This window comes from Stegostoma tigrinum, chromosome 7 (assembly GCF_030684315.1).
Source record: "Stegostoma tigrinum isolate sSteTig4 chromosome 7, sSteTig4.hap1, whole genome shotgun sequence".
Lineage (NCBI taxonomy): Eukaryota > Metazoa > Chordata > Chondrichthyes > Orectolobiformes > Stegostomatidae > Stegostoma > Stegostoma tigrinum.
The window spans coordinates 58347367-58366667 of record NC_081360.1 but is presented as its reverse complement, the minus strand read 5'-3'; the positions used below and the strand labels follow the sequence as shown (position 1 = coordinate 58366667).

General features: G+C 42.3%; 1 protein-coding gene across 8 annotated transcripts in view; it reads right to left on the bottom strand.

The window, feature by feature from the left end:
- Positions 1 to 16330, bottom strand: part of LOC125453905 (protein TANC1-like) — a 188527-nt gene extending 172197 nt beyond the window's left edge. For 7 of the 8 annotated variants that reach the window (XM_048534037.2, XM_048534045.2, XM_048534040.2 and 4 more), the window contains exon 1: positions 16169 to 16330. The gene's annotated coding sequence lies outside the window, so the exon portion shown is untranslated. Of the gene's footprint in view, positions 1 to 15662; positions 15929 to 16168 lie in introns of those variants that run through there. The other variant, XM_048534039.2, reaches the window with a different exon arrangement.
- Between the last annotated feature and the right edge of the window lie 2971 nt (positions 16331 to 19301).

The following is a 19301-nucleotide window of genomic DNA, read 5'->3' as shown; positions in this document are numbered from 1 at the left end:
ACAGGGTTTGCTTTTATTTTAATAAAATGTGAGGCTGGATGAACAGAGCAGGCCCAGCAGCATCTCAGGAGCACAAAAGCTGACGTTTCGGGCCTAGACCCTTCATCAGAGAGGGGGATGGGGTGAGGGTTCTGGAATAAATAGGGAGAGAGGGGGAGGCAGACCAAAGATGGAGAGAAAAGATAGGTGGGGAGGAGAGTATAGGTGGGGAGGTAGGGAGGGGATAGGTCAGTCCAGGGAAGACGGACAGGTCAAGGAGGTGGGATGAGGTTAGTAGGTAGGAGGTGGAGGTGCGGCTTGGGGTGGGAGGAAGGGATGGGTGAGAGGAAGAACAGGTTAGGGAAGCAGGGACAGGTTGGACTGGTTTTGGGATGCAGTGGGTGGAGGTGAAGAGCTGGGCTGGTTGTGTGGTGCAGTGGGGGGAGGGGACGAACTGGGCTGGTTTTGGGATGCGGTGGAGGAAGGGGAGATTTTGAAGCTGGTGAAGTCCACATTGATACCATTGGGCTGCAGGGTTCCCAAGCGGAATATGAGTTGCTGTTCCTGTAACCTTCGGGTGGCATCATTGTGGCACTGCAGGAGGGCCATGATGGAAATGTCATCTAAAGAATGGGAGGGGGAGTGGAAATGGTTTGCGACTGGGAGGTGCAGTTGTTTATTGCGAACTGAGCGGAGGTGTTCTGCAAAGCGGTCCCCAAGCCTCCGCTTGGTTTCCCCAATGTAGAGGAATTTTACCTGCCATATCCTTTCATGTCCACTTTTAGCTCCTCTAATCTCCATTTTAAGTTTCTTTTTGCACCTTCTTTGTTTCAACGGTTTCTGCTTTCTGAACCCTCATTATCTGCTATAAACCGCACTTTTGCTCATCATCCAATGCTACATATTGCTCGATACCAGCATTCACAGAATTTGATGATCTCACCTTTTGCTTTATTGCAACATGTTGGCCCTGTATTCTCCCTATTTCCTTCATGAATGCATCTAACTACAAGCACTTGCTCTCAGACCACTCTGGCCAATTCATGTGCCTTATTAAAATCAGCCTTCCACCCTCATCAAAACCTTAGATTTCAAACCCATCCTTGTCCTTTTTGAAATGTACCGGATTATTAAGGGGCTTGACAGGATAAATGCTATGGAGACGTTGTTTCGATTCACGTTAAGAGTCTCGGAGCTGAGGGCATAATTTCAGAATAAAGAGGTACCAATTTAAAACTGAGAGGAGGATGAATTTCTTCTGAGGGTTGACTGTCATTGGCACTCATTGCTACAGGAGCTGTGGGGACATAGTCCTTGCATTTACTTAACGAAGAGATAACCAGATTCGTGGTCAGTAGAGGAATCAAGGGGTATAGGAAAATGCAAGAAACTGGGTGAGAACTGTTAGATCAGCTGTGAACTGACCGAATGGCAAAGTAGGCTTACACTTTCCCCCATTATCCTTTTATTCTTGATCTAAGTCCCATTAAGGACCCCAGCATATTTTGTTCTAATTCTTATGGTCTTTTCCATAATAATCTTGAAACTAATCAAGTTATGATCACTGTCTGCAAAATGTTTCCCCAATTGCACAGCTTTGTTACCTAAAATTAAGTGAAAAGCTGGTCTCTTGGAGGGCCTTCATACTGGCTTTAAAAAAATTATCCTTGATGCATTTTAAGAATCACTGTTCCTCTAAATATTTCAGACTACGACTAGTTAATGTTGGGAAGCTGAAATCCCTTATTACTACCCTCTTACTTACCTACCCACAAATCAGCTCTTCTACTTGCCTTGGAATGGTATGAGGCCTATAGCAAGCATCCAGAAATGTCCTTGATCTTTTTTAGTTTTTAAGTTCTACAGCATGGCTTCTAAGATCTATCCTTCATTACTACTGTAAGATACTCCTGATCAAAAGTGTTACCCCTGTTCCTCTTTTACCTCCAGCCCGGTCTTACCTGAAGACACTGCATCCTGGAATATTAAGCTACCGATGTTCTCTCAACTATATCTGTCACAGAAATTCTGTAATTTCCCATTTTTTAATTTGTGCCTTCAATCTGACATGTTTGTCAGACTCCTAGCATGGAAATAAATACCATCCAAGCTTACCAAATTCCTTCATGCCTTAACTGGCCAAAGATATCTATCTTCTTCCGGACTCACATGCTGCCTCTTATAATTTTGGCTGTTCATCATCGTCTTCATTCATTTCAGATCCCACTCCGTGCCAAGTTAGTTATACTCTCCCCAAGGAAGGAAAATCTCCCCACAAGGAAGCTGGTCCCATTTCAGTTCAGGTGCAATCCATCTGCCTCATATAGATTCCACTGCCCCAAAAACAGTCTCAAATTTATAGCTCTTCTGTCTGTACCACTTCTCCAACCATTTCATTCATGTGGATTAACCTCCTATTTATTCATTCAGTCACACATGGCACCAGTAGATTTTTACCATTTGGGTCCCGTTTTTTCATCTACTTCAGGACCACATCACTTTTTCTACCGACACAGTTACGAGGGTGGGTCACCGGACCCAAAACGTCAACTCTGTTTTTTTGTTCACAGATGCTGCCAGCAACTTTGTTTTTGTTCCTAATGCACAGCATCCGCAGTTCTTTCAGTCCTTACTTTTTCTATCTTATGTTATTGGTACCAGTATGTACCACAACCTGGCTATTTGTCCTCCGCCTTCAGCATGCCCTGCAGCCGTTCAGTAACTTCCTGACCAGGACACCAGAGAGGCAACACATCCTGGAGTCTCTTTTGCAGCCACAGAAATGTCTGCTTGTTCCCCTTACAACTGAATTTCCTATCACTTTGCCTTGTTAATCTTCTTCCTTCCCTCCTGTGCAGCAGACCCATCCATGGTGTCATGAAGTTTGCTACTACTACTTTCCCCTGCATAGTCATCTCCTTACCACAGTCATCCAAAATGGGATATATGTTAGAAAGGGGGAAAATGGCCAGGGATTCCTGCACCATCTGCCTGGTGTGTGACCATCACATCAAACGTGCTAGCCACAACTTGTTCAGCATCACGGACATCCACAGTGAATTCACCTGCAGCTTGAGTTCCAAGGTACGGTTTGCCATTAGCTACGACTGGACACACCCTGCACGTGATCACCAGCGACAATTGAAGGTTCCATGGTTTGCCACACAGCACAGAAGAAGCATATCATAGATAAAAGCTATGTTGCCATGATTTGTTTTAGGCCGCTTAGTAAATCTCTTTTTTAACAAAATATAATGCCTGCATAAGAATGGACCACCTGCATCAACCTGAGCACCAGAAAAGACAAGACAACAGCAAAAACAACCCCCATGACTCTGCAAAGAACTCCTTAATAACAACTGGGGGTTAGTGTCAAAACTGGGAAAAAGTTACCTCACAGACTTGTCAGCCACAACCTGCCACTGTATACAAGGTATGAATCTGAGAACATGAATAAGTCCCACTTGCCATCCCTGGCCACATCCTTTCCCACGTGCAGGACAGACCCAGCAGCAGTGGTATACAGTCAGGAGGGAGCTGCCCTCGGAATCCTTAACATTGATTCCTGACCTCATGAAGTCACGTAGCTTCTGGATAAACACGGACAAGGAAAGATCCTACTGGTTACCATACACTGCCTTCAACGTGCTGATGGATCGGTACTCCTCCATCTTGAACAATGATTGGAGGAAACACTGAGGGTAACAAGGGCACAAAGGGCACAAAATGCACTTGGCTGTCATCACCAGAAGTGGCTTAGCAACGGCACGGCTGATCGGGCTGGTTGGTCCCTAAGGATGCAATTGCTGGACTGGGTCTGTGGCATGTGGTGAGGAAACCAACAAGATGGAAAAACATATTTGACCTCATCCTTAGTGATTTGTCAGCTGCAGATGCATCTGCCCACCAGAGTATCGTGAAAAGTAACTTCCACACAGTCGCTGTGGAGAAAATCCCACCTTCACATTGACAATAACCTTCATGTCATGAGGCATGATCACCGTGCTAAATAGGACAGACTTCAAACAGATGTAGCCACTGAAGACTGGGTATCCATGAGGCACTGTGGGCCATCAACAGAACTTTACACCAGCATAAACTGCAACCTCATGACCCAGCATATACCCAACTCAAACCAGGGGATCAACCCTGGTTCAATGGAGTGTGCAAGAAGGCATGCCAGGAGGACAGGCATACCTGAAAATGAGGGGTCAACCCAGTGAAGCTACCAAGCAGGACTACTTGCATGCCAAACAACATGAGCAGCAAGGGACAGATGCAGCTGACCAATCCCACAACCAATGGATCAGATCTAAGATAGTCTTGCCACATCCAGTCACAAATGGAGGAGGACAACAAAACAACTCACAGGAGGTGGCTGCCTGTTCAGCAGGCCTTGTGAAAAAAAGTCAAATGAATCTAGATGCAAGGTAATTGTTTTTGGGAATTCAAGATTTATAATTCAGACACGTATCCTTTTAACAGGTCCAATGTCTCTCCTCAAAATATTGAGGTATGAATGACATCAGGGGGATAGGAATTGAGAGGAAAAATGCTAATGATAGTCTTAATACTACGTTGATAAATGTTGCAGGATAAAAAAAAAGATTGAAACTTTAAACTTGTGGAAGAGATTAATAATAAATATGATCTATTTTTTTAAAAAGGGGCATACCATGCCATATAGAGGAGTTGCCCATTAATTATATTAAAGTTTCTTGCTAAAGTGCAGCAAGAATCGAGCCAGTAATAGGGAAGGGTGATGGGTCTGAGCGGGATGCTTTTCAGACAGACAGTCGGTTGGCCCAATGGTCTGTTTCCACGTTGTAGGGATTCTGTTATACACATCACCTAGATGTACAGTTCAGAAAGATGGTAGAATGAGCGAGCTGTAGTAATGGAGGATTCATTAGCTATGTAAACAAAAAAGGCATCTCTGTGATTCGAGTCAAGACTCCAGGATGCTGCTGGCGTCAGGGTCAAAGATGTCAGAGCAGTTGCAGAAATTCTTCTTAGAGAGGATGAACAGCTTGAACTTTTGGGCTACTTTGATACCAATAACAGGTTGAAAGAAATTGTGATCATGTGGACAAAATTAGCAGCAGGGTGTCAAAGTAGGAACCTCCAGATTACTCTCATTGGCAGATGCAAATCACTACAGAAATAGAAGAACAAGGCAGTTGCAGACTTATCCAGAAAAATGGTGTGAATGGGTGGTGATTTCTGGGCAGTCAGACGGACCTGAGTGTGATTTGGAGTAGCAGTTCAGAATAAGATAGTAGAGCAATTATAGGGCATAGTTTTCAATTACAAGGACAAAGAATGAGCAAGGAACAGAAGTCCTAATGACGGACGTTTTACTAGTTCGTAAGAAATTAGAAGTTGCTAAGAGTGCCAAATAGAAAAGGTTTGGAAAGTTAGAAATAATTCAGTATAAACATAGGAGGTGCCAGATAGAAGAGACAACCTTCTTATGCAAGGAGATATGCACAGAAAAGTGTTTTCAGATGGTACATCTAAGGAAAGTGGCACAGGATTTTTATGAGAAACTTGCTGATCCAAACACAAGATTGATTCCCTTACAGTAGGAAAAGTAGACCTTAAGATACTCTTAAATCTTTTCACAAAAATATTTCTCAGAATGTAAATCATGTGATATAAAAGATGCATTTTTACAAGGGGGGAAAAATTGTAAAATGAAGTCACTGGAGTAAAGTGGAAACATACAAGGGAAACTACAGAAATTACATAAGATGTCTACTGTTTGAATAATATCACAGGTAGGTCCACCTGCTGAAAGGGAATTATATTCAGCTAAACATAGACTCAGCCTGCTTTACTGCTGTCTCAAGGAGAATCTAGCAGGCATGGTGATGATGCACATGTAATGTCTGCTGCATTTGGTGATAACTGTCCACTACCTGCCCAATCCAAGATGTTTGGATTACAGAAGTCCAAACTATAATCATGGACAGTTACTGTACCCATTTCCCCTCTGCAATACATTTGCCTTATAAATCCTATCTACACCGTTGCAAGTTTTACATCTCTAGCTAGATGTCTCGATCAAACAACATCTAAAAATGAAAGATATAGTCATTACTTCATTTCTTTGGGGGTAGTGTGCATAAGTTGTTTGCTGCATTTAAGAAGGTTTTCAGAGATTTCTGAACAAGGGTTGAGGCCCGAAACCTCAGCCTTCCTGCTCCTCCGATGCTGCTTGGCCTGCTGTGTTCACCCAGCTCTACATCTTGTTATGTCAGATTCTCCAGCATCGGCATTTCCTACTATCTCTTATATAAATGTAACCTTTCTTCATTAGTGCTTTTGTTTCCTTCAACCAATAGACTCTGGAAGTTAATGCCACAATGTCACAGCTCTTGTAAAAGCACAGAACAGGTAGACTGTTCAGTCTATGAAGCGCATTCCACCACTGAGTTAGATCATTGCTGATCAATACCCTAGCTCTATTTAGCTACTTTTGTTCCATACCCCTTGATATTGTTTACTTGAAATAGAAAGGATCTACTGTAGTCTTGAAAGCTATAATGGACCCAGCATTCATAGCCTTTGGGAGAATTTTGGATTCTCACTATCCAAAAAGTATTTCTTGATTTCACTATTAACATCAAAATTGAAGAATATGCCCTGTAGTTTGTGTGTTGCTTTTAATCAAGCATCATACTAATATATCAAGCAATATCTATCGGTATACACTGCAAGCAGTCAAATCCTCTAGCTATGAAGGTCAACATACCATCTGCTTTCCATTTGTAACCACCACTCCCCACCAGGAGTTAAGTGAAACCATTGCACGTTTATCTTTAAACATAAAGAGCTCGAAGTAGAATTTATAAAAAAGTAATATGCTCACCAAAATAGTACATCCCTGCTACTTGTTCTGTGTTGAAACAATTACAGATCAGGCAGCTGCTATCTAATAATCAGGATTAAACATAATATTTGTTGGGCAGAGATAATGGGAACTGCAGATGCTGGAGAATCCAAGATAACAAAGTGTGTAGCTGGATGAACACAGCAGGCCAAGCAGCATTGTGCTCCTGAGATGCTGCTTGGCCTGCTGTGGTTATCCAGCTACACACTTTGTTATATTTGTTGGGCATATTGTTTCACTGAAAAATCTTCATCCACTTCACGTTCTGCACCTGCATGCTTACCTTCAGCAACCAGTGAACAAAGACATCCACATCAGTTGCACCCTCCCGTTGCCCAACCTATTACCATTAATCCACTTTCCTGTTTTTGCCACTCAAGCAGATAGCCTCACATCTGTCCACATTGTACTTCATCTGCCATGCATTACCCAGACACTAAACTTGCCTAAATCACAGTGTTGCATCTCCACATTCTCCTCACAGCTCATCCTCTCACTTGCGTTGCGTCATGTGCAAATTAGGAGATGTTCCATCTTGATTTCTTATCTAAATCATTAGTCATTTAATCAAGAAGTGCAGTACCAAAGCATACATAAATCTGATTAATTGCATGAAGCTAGATAATCAAAGCCATGACAAGCACAGCTATGCTATAAATGGCCAAGAGAATATCACAGTGGTCATATGGATTCTCTTCACAGTCAAGTGTGTACATCTAGTCTAACCTGAGCCAATACAATTGTATTTCAGCAAGAAACAAGGCCTTTAACAATCCTGAAAAGCAAGCTATCAAGGAAAACAGATTAGTACATATTTCTGTTATGAAATATGGTGCAAAGGAATGGTTGGGACCTAATGGAATGAAGGAACAGCAGAAATAAAATGGATGGTTTAATTAATAGGTAATTGGCTACATAAATACAGGGAAATGGGGGTGTCTTTTTTTTTAAAATACATTGTTGACTGAAATAAAACTCTCACTGAAAAAGTGAAGTTGGACCCCTGTTTAAATAGTTATCTTCTGGTGTATAACAATTAAGTGAATGGACTCTTTTATTAACCTGCTCTTAATCCATAAAACTGCTGCTTTTTAATTTGTATTCCATTTTGTCATGCATCTGCATCTCACCCTCCCCTTCAAAACATCACTATGCGCAGAGGAATCAACAATGTTATTTATTTTGTACAGTAAGTATAAGTTTCTCCATCCCACCCAACCTGTTCCTTCACTGTACTGATAACAATGTTAACAACATTTCTGTTCTGCTCCGAGCTTGAGAATTTCAGTTATTCCACCTTGACTTCAGTGCTCCTTCAGACTTCATTTCTTTTGCTGACAATAAGCTTGTAATAGGTTTCCATCAGAAGCCCAATACTTGTGGGATATACCTCTTGCATTTTCTCTCTACATCGATATCATATATTTCTTGCATAGAACATTGTTATGTCTTTCACCATCTAAGTTATTTGCATAATCGCCTAATGTCTTTTCACTACTGCATTCAATATTTTCAATCATAGGTACATATTTGAGCTTTATTATGTAATTTTCAAATCATCCAATCCACTAAACTCCATAAACTCACTGGCACAGGTGAACCATGATAATCTTGTAGAGTATAACCATTACAAGTCAAATCGATCTCAACCCCCCAAAACTGGTCCTTTTATTTAAACTCAAACAAAGAAACAAAGAAATCTACAGCACAGGAACAGGCCCTTCGGCCCTCCAAGCCTGCGCCAATCAAGATTCTCCGTCTAACCTGTCATCTATTTTCTAACGGTGTGTGTCCATTTGTTCCCTGCCCAAATATATCTTAAAAACGCTAACGTGTCTGCGTCTACCACCTCCGCTGGCAACGCGTTCCAGGCGCCCACCACCCTCTGTGTAAAGAACTTTCCACGCATATCTCCCTTAAACTTTCCTCCTCTCACTTTGAACTCATGACCCCGAGAAATTGAGTCCCCCACTCTGGGGGAAAAAACTCCATTTTCTGGTGTCCCTGCAACTCAACCTTCCCTACATCTGGACACAAAGCATCCCCAGTGCTTCAGAGAATCCAGTTTCAATTAACTACTATAGGAAGGTTGCTGTGAAACTTGAAAGGGATCATAAAAGATTTACGAGGATGTTGCCAGGTTTGGAGGGTTTGACCTATAGGGAGATGCTGAATAGCCTGGGGCTGTTTTCCCTGGAGCGTCAGAGGGTGACCTTATAGAGGTTTATAAAATCAAGAAGGGCACGGATAGGGTGAATAATTAAGTTCTTTTCCCCAGGGCAGAAGAGTCCAAAACTAGACAGCATGAGTTTAATGCGAGAGAGGAAAAATTTAAAAGGGGCCTAAGGAGCAACTTCTTCACACAAAGGCTGGTGCGTTTTTGGAATGAGCTGCCAGAGGAAATGGTAGAGGCTGATACAATTACAATATTTAAGGCGACAGACAGAAAGGGTTTAGAGGGATACGGGCCAAATGTTAGCAAACAGGACTAGATTAATTTAGGATATCTGGTCAGCATGGATGGATTAGACTAAAAAGTTTGTTTTCATGCTGTACGACTCTATGACACTACGTCTAGGTGCTGCCAAAGCATTTCCCAGCAGGGTCGGAGAACCACAGTGGTGCGGTACAGTGAGAGTCCATGTAGCTCAATCGTTAGCCCTGCTGCCTCACAGCGCCAGGGACCTGGATTTGATTTCACCACTGGGTGACTGTGTGGAGTCTGCACACTCTACCCATACCTGTGCAGGTTTCCTCCAGGTACTCTGGTTTCCTCCTAAAGTCCAAAGATGTGCAGGTTAAGTGGACTGGCCATGGTAAATTGCCCATAGCATCCAGTTATGCGCTGGCTGGGTGGATTAGCCATGGGAATTGCAGGGATAAAGTGGGTAAGTGGGACTGGGGTGGGATGTTCTTCAAAAAGGTCGGTATGGACTTGAGTCGAAAGGCCTGCTTCAATACTATAGGGATCCTATGATGAGCAAGCACTGGGATATACTGGGTTGCTTTACAGAGAACAGACATGAATTTTACGGGCTGAAGGGCTTCCTCTCTGCCGTAAGTGAGCATGCCGATAAATGTGTGGTAAATACGTCAAGTCTTTTCTTTTCAGGAGCTGGCAGCAACTGTCTCTCATTTCTTAGATGGCAAATTGCATTAAGCATGATTATTTAGATTCCTGAAATGAGAACTAAAAATTAAATGATCAAGGATCCTGGCAATTGGCTCATAAAGAAGAGGATATCAAAGTTTGGGAGAAGTCCTCAGACTTAAAACAATGAACACCTAGTTGACTGATCTGTATTTCTGAAATCAATTCTTGACCAAGGGATAAAATGTCTGGCACTATTCTTAATGACTGTATATGATGGTGCTCAAATTTAGTATTCAAGTGGACACGTGCTTCAGTCTTTATCAGACCTGAATCAGTCCACAATCTCCAAGTATTGCGAGGGTGTGAGCAATGGTAACAAGGTTGGCTCAAAATGATGAAAAGGTTACATGTGATGCAAATTAGGCTGACAGCCGAGAAAAGAGACATGACAACAAAATATGAGTAGAAGAAAACGCAGAGAGTCAGACCTGCCACCCACATTTATGCCAAACTAAAACAAGAGTCAGTGGAGGGACCCAAACAAATACGCTGTCAGAGAAAAGTAGGTAATCCTCACAGCATGCGGCAGCTCAGTTTAAAAAACTTTAAGATCGCACAAATGAAAGTAGATCCTGGAGGGAGCTTGTAGAAGCCAAAAGTTACATTTCAACAAATTACAGGCAAGTGGAATAGCTTTGGAGCAAGAAATTGAGCAGCACGGTGGCTCAGTGGTTAGCACTGCTGGTTTAGAGCGCCATGGACCCGGATTCGATTCCAGCTTGGGGCAACTGTGTGTGGAGTTTGCACATTCTCCCCATATCTGCATGGGTTTCCTCTGGGTGCTCCTGTTTCTTCCCACAGCCCAAAGATGTACAGGGTAGGTGGATTGGCCATAGCACCCAGAGATGTTTAGGTTAGATGGGTTAGACATGGGAAATGCAGGGGTAGGGGAATGGGTCTGGGTGGGATACTCTTTGGAGAGGCAGGGTGGACTTGTTGGGCCAAATGGCCTGTCCCCACGCTTTTGGGATTCCAAGATACTATGCAACTGGAAATTTTCATTTTAAAGATGCAGATAGCAATGTTAAGGGTATAAAGGTGGCATTAAAAAGGGAGCAGGGTTGAGGTAAAAATTTGCGAGTGAAATAATTTTAACATTCAGAAAGTGTGTAAACATACAGGCCTTTAATACACAGCAAGCCCTTACTTAAAATTTTCCCATTAACATTATTTTGCTTCAACATTAAACAGGTAACAGGGCATGTAATTAACATCAATTAATTTCAATACTTTTCCTGCGCGATCAAATTGCTGTGTTTCCCACTCCTCCTTGGCGTTTCAACATTTTTATAATCCTTGGGTTTCTTTTTTAAAGAGATACTTTGAAAGCTGCTCCTATCCCAAGCACTTACTCAATAAGGTTTCAGGAGAGTGTAGAGTGAGTGACAGCATTCAAATAAAACGTGGACTGTAAAAACCCTAGTGCTCCTTAATTACATCATTATACGCAAGAATTTTAAAATTCAATTAGTTGATCACTGGTATTGCTCACCGAGCTGAAGGATTTTCTCTTTCTTATTAACTGGAGTGTGAACATCATGGTGACATTTTAAATTAAGCATACAAAATGAATCTTGAGATATGAATGTTTTTCAGTGAACAAAGTAGCACTTTTGAAGTGTAGTCACCACTGTACAGTTCTGTAGCAAAGTCCAACAACAGTCAATTATCGATTGTAGCAATTTAAGATCTTGCCGTTTACCAAATGGGGTAATTCCCTGCATAGCAGGGCAACATAGAAAAGCAAATCTCTCACTATCGTTTACATTAAATCATTCATTTTGCTCGTTCTACAAATAGGTATGGGTGAGAAGCTACAAGGATCAGGGGACAAGCTCTAATTTTTGTTTATCAGGAATTCCACAATATGTATCAAGAGACAGCCAAAGGTACTACAGAAGATAGTAAATTCTGGATTTTATAGGACAGGAAAAGGCAAAGCCGAGGAGATTTAAAAACAAGAACGAGACGTCTAAGTATGAAACATTGCAGTGAAATGGACTCAATGCAGGTAGCAATAGGAGAGAAAAAGGACAATTAGGATTTTGTATAGAATGAGATTTGGGCAGCTGAGTTTTGGATTAACCTAAGATGGCAGAGAAGTTGCCCAGAACAGCACTGAAACAAACAATATTGGAAATGACAAGAGGTCTGAAGATTCAACTGCAATATCCTGAGACACACAACTGGCTTTGTTCTCAGAAAGTAGACCATGTTGAAAAGGTCTGAATCAATTACCCATCACCAGTTTCACAGAGAAGGGTTTTCTCCTTAAAGCATTGAATATCCTATAGGATAGTGTTCCCAGAATGAACAGGAATAATGTAAGTAGTGATTTAGCAGCAAAGATTAGCAGCAATCTATTTCCAGGTCAGAATAGCGAGAGACTTTCTTTGACTGCAGAATGAGGGGCCATCACGAAAAATGCTGTGGCTATAATCACACAATTTAGAATGGAATCATTGTGGAAATTCAGAGTTGGTGAATGCAGGGAAGATGTGGGAAAAGAATGATGGAACTGACCTCATCAAGCTGCAAAAGAGGAATAGGGCACTGCGTTTGAGTGGAAAAAACCAGTTATCCTTTTGGTGACAAAATAATTAAGAGAACAGAATAGCTTTTAGACTTTAGGACTGACAAACATAACTGCAAGTCTTTTCAAGTCCTATATATCTTACATTCACCTTTCACTTTATTTTGAAAATGATCGCAATGAACTATATTCTTCACTATAGAGTTGTATATTTGTGATTAAAGAGTTATTCAAATTACAACATTTGATAGAAGAGGTACATTTGGTAACACCCATCTCTCATATACTACGTATTGTGGAAGGATAAATAGTATGCTCGATAGTTGCACTTCTAATGCAGAACTATAATCACTATAATCAATTGTCGGAAGAGCAGAGAGAAAGTGAAACAGAGGCAGAAGACAAGAGAGTGGGATGAGCTTTTGTGCTCCTGAGATGCTGCTTGGCCTGCTGTGTTCATCCAGCTTCACATTTTGTTATCTTGGATTCTCCAGCATCTGCAGTTCCCATTATCTCAGGACAAGAGACTGGTACCAAATAAAGAGGAATCCAAAAGTTTTAAACAGACATGTGCAAAGAAAAATAGTAAGAGAATAGATTACAGATCTAATGAAGGTTCATGGCAGAAGAGATCATGGCTGAAGTGGTAAAAGACTACTTTGAATGTGTCTTTACAACAAAAGATGCTGTCGAGGGGATGGTTAATGGAGTTGGTTCAGATAGCGGTCTTTTTAAAAGGAAGATTTGAAAGGTTGTTGTACAAGTTGATAAGTTGCCAGAACTAGTACACAAGGAAATTACAGAAACACTGGCCAAAACCATCCAATCCTCCTTGTATAGGGATACTGTCAGAGGAACTGCAAATGTTACACACATTCAGAAAGGGGTCCAGGGATAAACCAAACTAGCCAGTTTATTCCCAGTATTAGAAAGCTTGTAAATACAACAATTCAGCACAAAGTTGTTATCCGAATAAGTGTGGATCAATTAGAGTCACACTGCATGGATTCAGACCCCTTCGTCCTGCTCATCCAAGCCAACCTTACATTTCAATCAGACCTAGTCCCATTTGCGAGCATTTGGCATATATCCCTCTAAATCTTTCCCATACCCATCCAGGTGCCTTTCAAATGTTGTAATCATACGCACCACTGCAACTTCCTCTGGCAGCTCGTTCTATACACATACACTGTGTGTGAAGAAGTTACCCATCAGCTCCTTTTTAAATCTTAACCGTTTTCCAATGTCTTCCAGCTCTGGACTCCTCTGCCCTCGGAAAAAGACAATGGCCATCCACTCTATTTATACCCCTTATGTTTTTATAAACTTCTATAAAGATCACCCTGACGCTCTAGGAAAAACAGCGCCAGCCTATGCAGTCTCTCCCTATAACTCAAACCCTCCAGTCATGGCAACATCTTTGCAAATATTTTCTGTAGTTTCTCAAGTTTAACATCATTCCTTATAGAAGGGCAACTAGAATTGTATGCAGTATTCCAAATATGGCCTCACTAATGTTTTCTACAAGCACATGACATCCTAACTCCACCTCTAATCAATGAAGACAAGCGAGGCAAACGCCTTCTTCATCACTCCATGATTCCACAGAACTATGAACTTACAGTCCTAGGTCTCTTTGTTCAGCAACACTCCCAGGAACACTACTATAGTTAAGTACTGCCCTGGGTTTGCCTTTCTAAAATGCAACACCTCACATTTATCTAAATTAAACTCCATCTGTCACCCTTGGCCCATCTGATCAAGGTCGTGTTGTACTGAGATAACCTTCTTCAGAGTCCACTGCACCACCTATTTTGCTGTGCTCTGCAACCTTACTAACCATCCCTCCATTATTCACATCCAAACCATTTGTATGAATGGCAAAAAGCAGTGAACCCAGCACAGATCAGTGGGGCACACCACCGGTCACAGGCTTCAGCCTGAAAAAAGCAACCCTCCACCACAACCCGTTGTGTCCTACTTTCAAGCTAATGTTGTATCCGATTGTATAGGTCCTCCTGGATTCCATCTGACCTAACCTTATTAAGCAGTCTACCGTGCAGCACCTCAACAAATGCTTTGCTGAAGTTCATTCACATGTCTACTGCTCTGCTTTCATCAATCTTCTTTGTCACATCTTCAGAGCATTCAACCAAGTTCTTCAGACGTTTTCCCATGCAAAAAGCAATGCTGACTATCTGTAATCAGTCCTTGCCTTTCCAAACATGTGCAAATTCTGTGCCTCAGAATCTGCTCCAGTAAGTTACCTACTTACCACTGACAAAAGGTTCACGAGTCTATAGTTCCCTGGGTTTTCCTTACAGCCTTTCCTAAAGAACGGGACGCATTATCCAATCTCCGGTCTTCTAACAACTCACGTGTGGCTGTCCAGGATACATTATCTCAGCCCACCAATCACTTCCCTGGTTTCCCACAAAGTTTTTGGAAACACTTGAACAGGTCTCAGGGATTTATCTACCATTGGGTGTTTTAAGACTCCCAGCACCCCCTCTTCTGTAACAAACACTTTTCAAGGCATCATTATTTCCCCAAATTCCCCAGCTCCCATGTCCATCTCTACATTAACGAAAGACGGCAGGAATTTGTTAAAGACAAATAATGTTCAACTAGATTCAGTGAGTTTTTTTAAATAAAAACCAAGGTGGTGCGCATGGACTTCCAAAAAGATTTTTGATAAAATGCCATGTAATCGTACACACTGGAATTTCCTAGCGGCCAGTAATTAGACCACTGCTCTTCTTGACATATTATTGACTTGGACACAACTTCAAAATTTACAAATCACAAAACTTCAGAATGGTCTGAAGGGTTAACGGACCCAAAACCTCAACTTTGCTTTCTCTCCACAAATGCTACGAGACCCGCTGGGTTTCTCCAGCAATTTCGATTTTCGTTCCCAATAATGTAATTCGGTGCTGTAACCATTCTATGATCTGAACAACGTGCAATAGTGGGCTCTGGTCCGTAATTTTAAATTAAGAGCATCAAAAATGACAAATCTCCGAACGTGAATTACAGGGCCTTTTTTTCCCCCTCAAAAAATTAGCCGGTTGTAAATAAGTGAAATGAGAAAGAATTACCGATGAAACGGAATACAGAACCGCTCAAATACAGTTCCTGCTATCTCCTGCCGAAATGACTGGGATCGTCCGTTTCACACCCGTCTGCCGACAGCCACAGCAAACAAAACTTGCTCATTTCGCGGTCAGGGCGTTCCCATTCCAGTTCTTTGCCAGTCCGCACCCTAACGTCCCCAACTGGTGACATGGGAAACCGAGCTGAGGTCTCCTCTACTCTCCCCACCCAAAAAACACAGGACGGCAACCTAACTAGAGCCGGCTCTCATACAACCGCACTCAGGCTGCCACTCAACTTTTCCAGAACTTTCCTACGGTTCAATCAGTGCCGCCGCCGTGACGGAATCTCGGCTCAACAGGGTCAAACGGCAGTTTCATTCGTCATCCAAGGTCACTAACCGTCTCCGAAAAATAAAGAATCGTGGAACGGGGCCGAAAGAAAAGACTTCCAGCCGAACAAGCAAGAAGCTCCGATGACACTCACTCCTCGGCTCAACTTTAAAACTCACCGATTGTCGACGAAACTACGCCGGGTCACGGCCGCACTAGGAATGACCAACTGTCCGTTCGCCGCCTTTGACTGCAGAGCAAATAACGATCGTCCGCTCTCGGCCGCCCTTCCTCCGTCAGCCCCACTGCCCACTAGCCACTCCGCGCGCCCACCCGCCCTCTCTCTCTCTCTCTTTCTCTCTACAGCGCCCCCCTCCCCGTCCCAAAATGAGATCATTGAAAGAAAACCCGAGCGTCAAAATGCTACACCCGCCCCCTTCCTATCGCCATTGGCTAATGTACACAACCTGCGCACGTTCTCCAAGTGAATCATTGGTCCATTAAACATCAGTCATTCTGCCCCCGCCCACATCGGGTGAATTATTAAAATATTAAACAAAAATGTGCTGAGATCGGGGATGAATTAATAGGAATGGTAGCAGTGAGACACAAAAGTAACTTTTAACCCCTACATGACTGTGATTTAAATGTAATCAGTAGGCAATATTACAATAATTTAAAACCAAGCCTGAAGTGAGATAGAAGGAGGAGCTCCACTGAAATTTTAAGTAATAATAGTAATATAGAAGCATTATTTTAGCACAGCTGCCTTAGATCTAGTTTGTCCTTTTGAAGCGTGCCACAAATAGGCCAGCAGAAAAGGCCAACACGCTGGAAGGTGCAATCTAACGCGAAGACATGTGAAGTGATACATTTTTGAAAGAACGGAGGGGCTTAATAAAGGCTCACAGGTATGTCCGGAAGACATTTAGGAGCAGAGGACCAAGAACATGCGCCCTCAAGGCCTCGGAGATGGCACGGTAGGTTGAGGACGCAATTAATAAAACAGAGTCCTCGGTTTTCTAGAGTACTAAAAAAACAAAGTTATACCGAGAGTAAAACTCATGTTCAATTCTATGCAGTTTAAAAGGAAGGATGTGGAAAAAAAACGTGGTGGAAAGAAAATCTGAATAAAAGCGCAATAAGGGCCTTCAGTTATGAAGAAACACGGGAGAAGCTGGGATGCTCACCTCCGAAGGAAAAGGCTGAAAGGAAATTTGATAGTTTCTGAGCATTCCTGAGGGCTTTAGACAGTGACGGGAAGAAACTGTTTTCATTAGATACAAGAAGCAGAGAAGAGGGATTTTAAATGTAAACACAACGGAAACGAAGCAGATAAGGACAAAAGGCTTTTAATGCAGCTAGTGGTTAAATTTTGAATGCATTGCTCAAGAATGTGTTGGCAGAATATGCAGTTACAGAAGATCTGTAAATATTCAGAATTAAAAACCAAAAGAACTGCGGATGCTGTAAATCAGGAACAAAAACAGCTGGAAAAGCTCAGCAGGTCTGGCAGCATCTGCGGGGGAAAAAAGCTAAACTTTCGACTCCAGTGACCTTTCCTCAGAACTCACATATTCAGAATTATCTGCTTGGAAAGTTGGAGATGAGCCAGCAGAATTACACACAACTTAAACTCCCAAGATGCTAGACTGCATTTATTGCCCAGAGGGTTATTAAGAGTCAAACATTGTTCTAGGTCTGGAGTCACATGTAAGCCAGACCAGGTAAAGATGACAGTTTCCTTCCTCGAAAAGGAAAGCTTACAGACAACGTGGTATTTTAGAATTCCTACTCTACAAATAATATCAGTCTGACACCAAACCAGAACAGATTCTAAACAATACCTCATACCTAGTATGCATTGTCTGATGTAAAATGTCATTCTTCTTTACACTGATAAAGCCTTTAGTTCTGTCAGGACTATGACTTGAAAGGAATTCAGGGATTTACGTGTACATTTCAATTAAAACCTTCTAACTGAAGATAGATTTAACAGCATCTTCAGTTTGCTTAATACATCCTCAATGGTGCAAACTTTTGATCTGCTACTTATAAACTCTGCATCTGATACTGTCCTTTCTCACTAACACTTGAAGGAGTGAGGGTCCAAAAGCTTGTTCTCAAGTAAACGTTTTGGACTATAATCTGGTGTTGTGGGATTTCTGACCTTCCTTTAAAAGTACATTAATAGACCATAAGTCATAGGAGTGGAAGTAAGGCCATTCAGCCCATCAAGTCCACTCCACCATTTGAATCATGGCTGAAGGTCATTTCAACTCCACTTCCCTGCACTCTCCCCGTAGCCCTCGATTCCTTCTGAGATCAAGAATTTGTTGATCTCTGCCTTGAAGGCATCCAACGTCCCGGCCTCCACTGAACTCGGTGGCAATGAATTCCACAAGCCCACCACTCTCTGGCTGAAGAAATTCGTCTCATTTCAGTTCTAAATTTACCCCCTCTAATTTTAAGACTGTGCCCATGGGTCCTAGTCTCCCCACCTAACGGAAACAACTTCCTAGCAGCCACCCCTTCTAAACCATACATTATCTTGTAAGTTTCTATTAGATCTCCCCTCAACCTTCTAAACTCTAATGAGTACAATCCCAGGATCCTTAGCCATTCATCATACGTTAAACCGACCATTCCAGGATCATCTGTGTGAATCTCTGCCGGACACACTCCAGGGCTAGAATGTCCCTCCTGAGGTCCAAACTTGGACACAGTATTCTAAATGGGGCCTAACTAGAGCTTTGTAAAGCCTCAGAAGCACATCGCTGTTTTTATATTCCAACCCTCGAGATAAACGACAACATTACATTCACCTTCTTAATTACCGACTCTACCTGCAAGTTAACTTTGAGAGAATCCTGGACCAACACTCCCAGATCCCTTTGTCCTTCTGCTTTGCGAATTTTCTCACTATTTAGAAAATAGTCCATGCCTGTATTTTTTTTCCAAAGTGCAAAACCTCACATTTACTCATATTGAATTTCATCAGCCATTTCCTGGACCACTCTCCTGAACTGCCTAAATCTTTCTGCAGCTTCCCCACCTCCTCAGTACTACCTGCCTATCCACCTATCTTTGTATCATTGGCAAATTTCGCCAGAATGCCCCCAGTCCTTCCATTCCAGATCATTAATATAAAGTGAACAGCTGCGGCCCAAACACTGAACCCTGCAGGACACCACTCGTAACTGGTTGCCATTTCAAAAAAAAAAGCCTTTTATCCCAACACTCTGCCTTCTGTCAGACAGCCAATCCTCAATCCAAGCCAGTAGCTCACTTCGAACACCATGGGCCCTCACC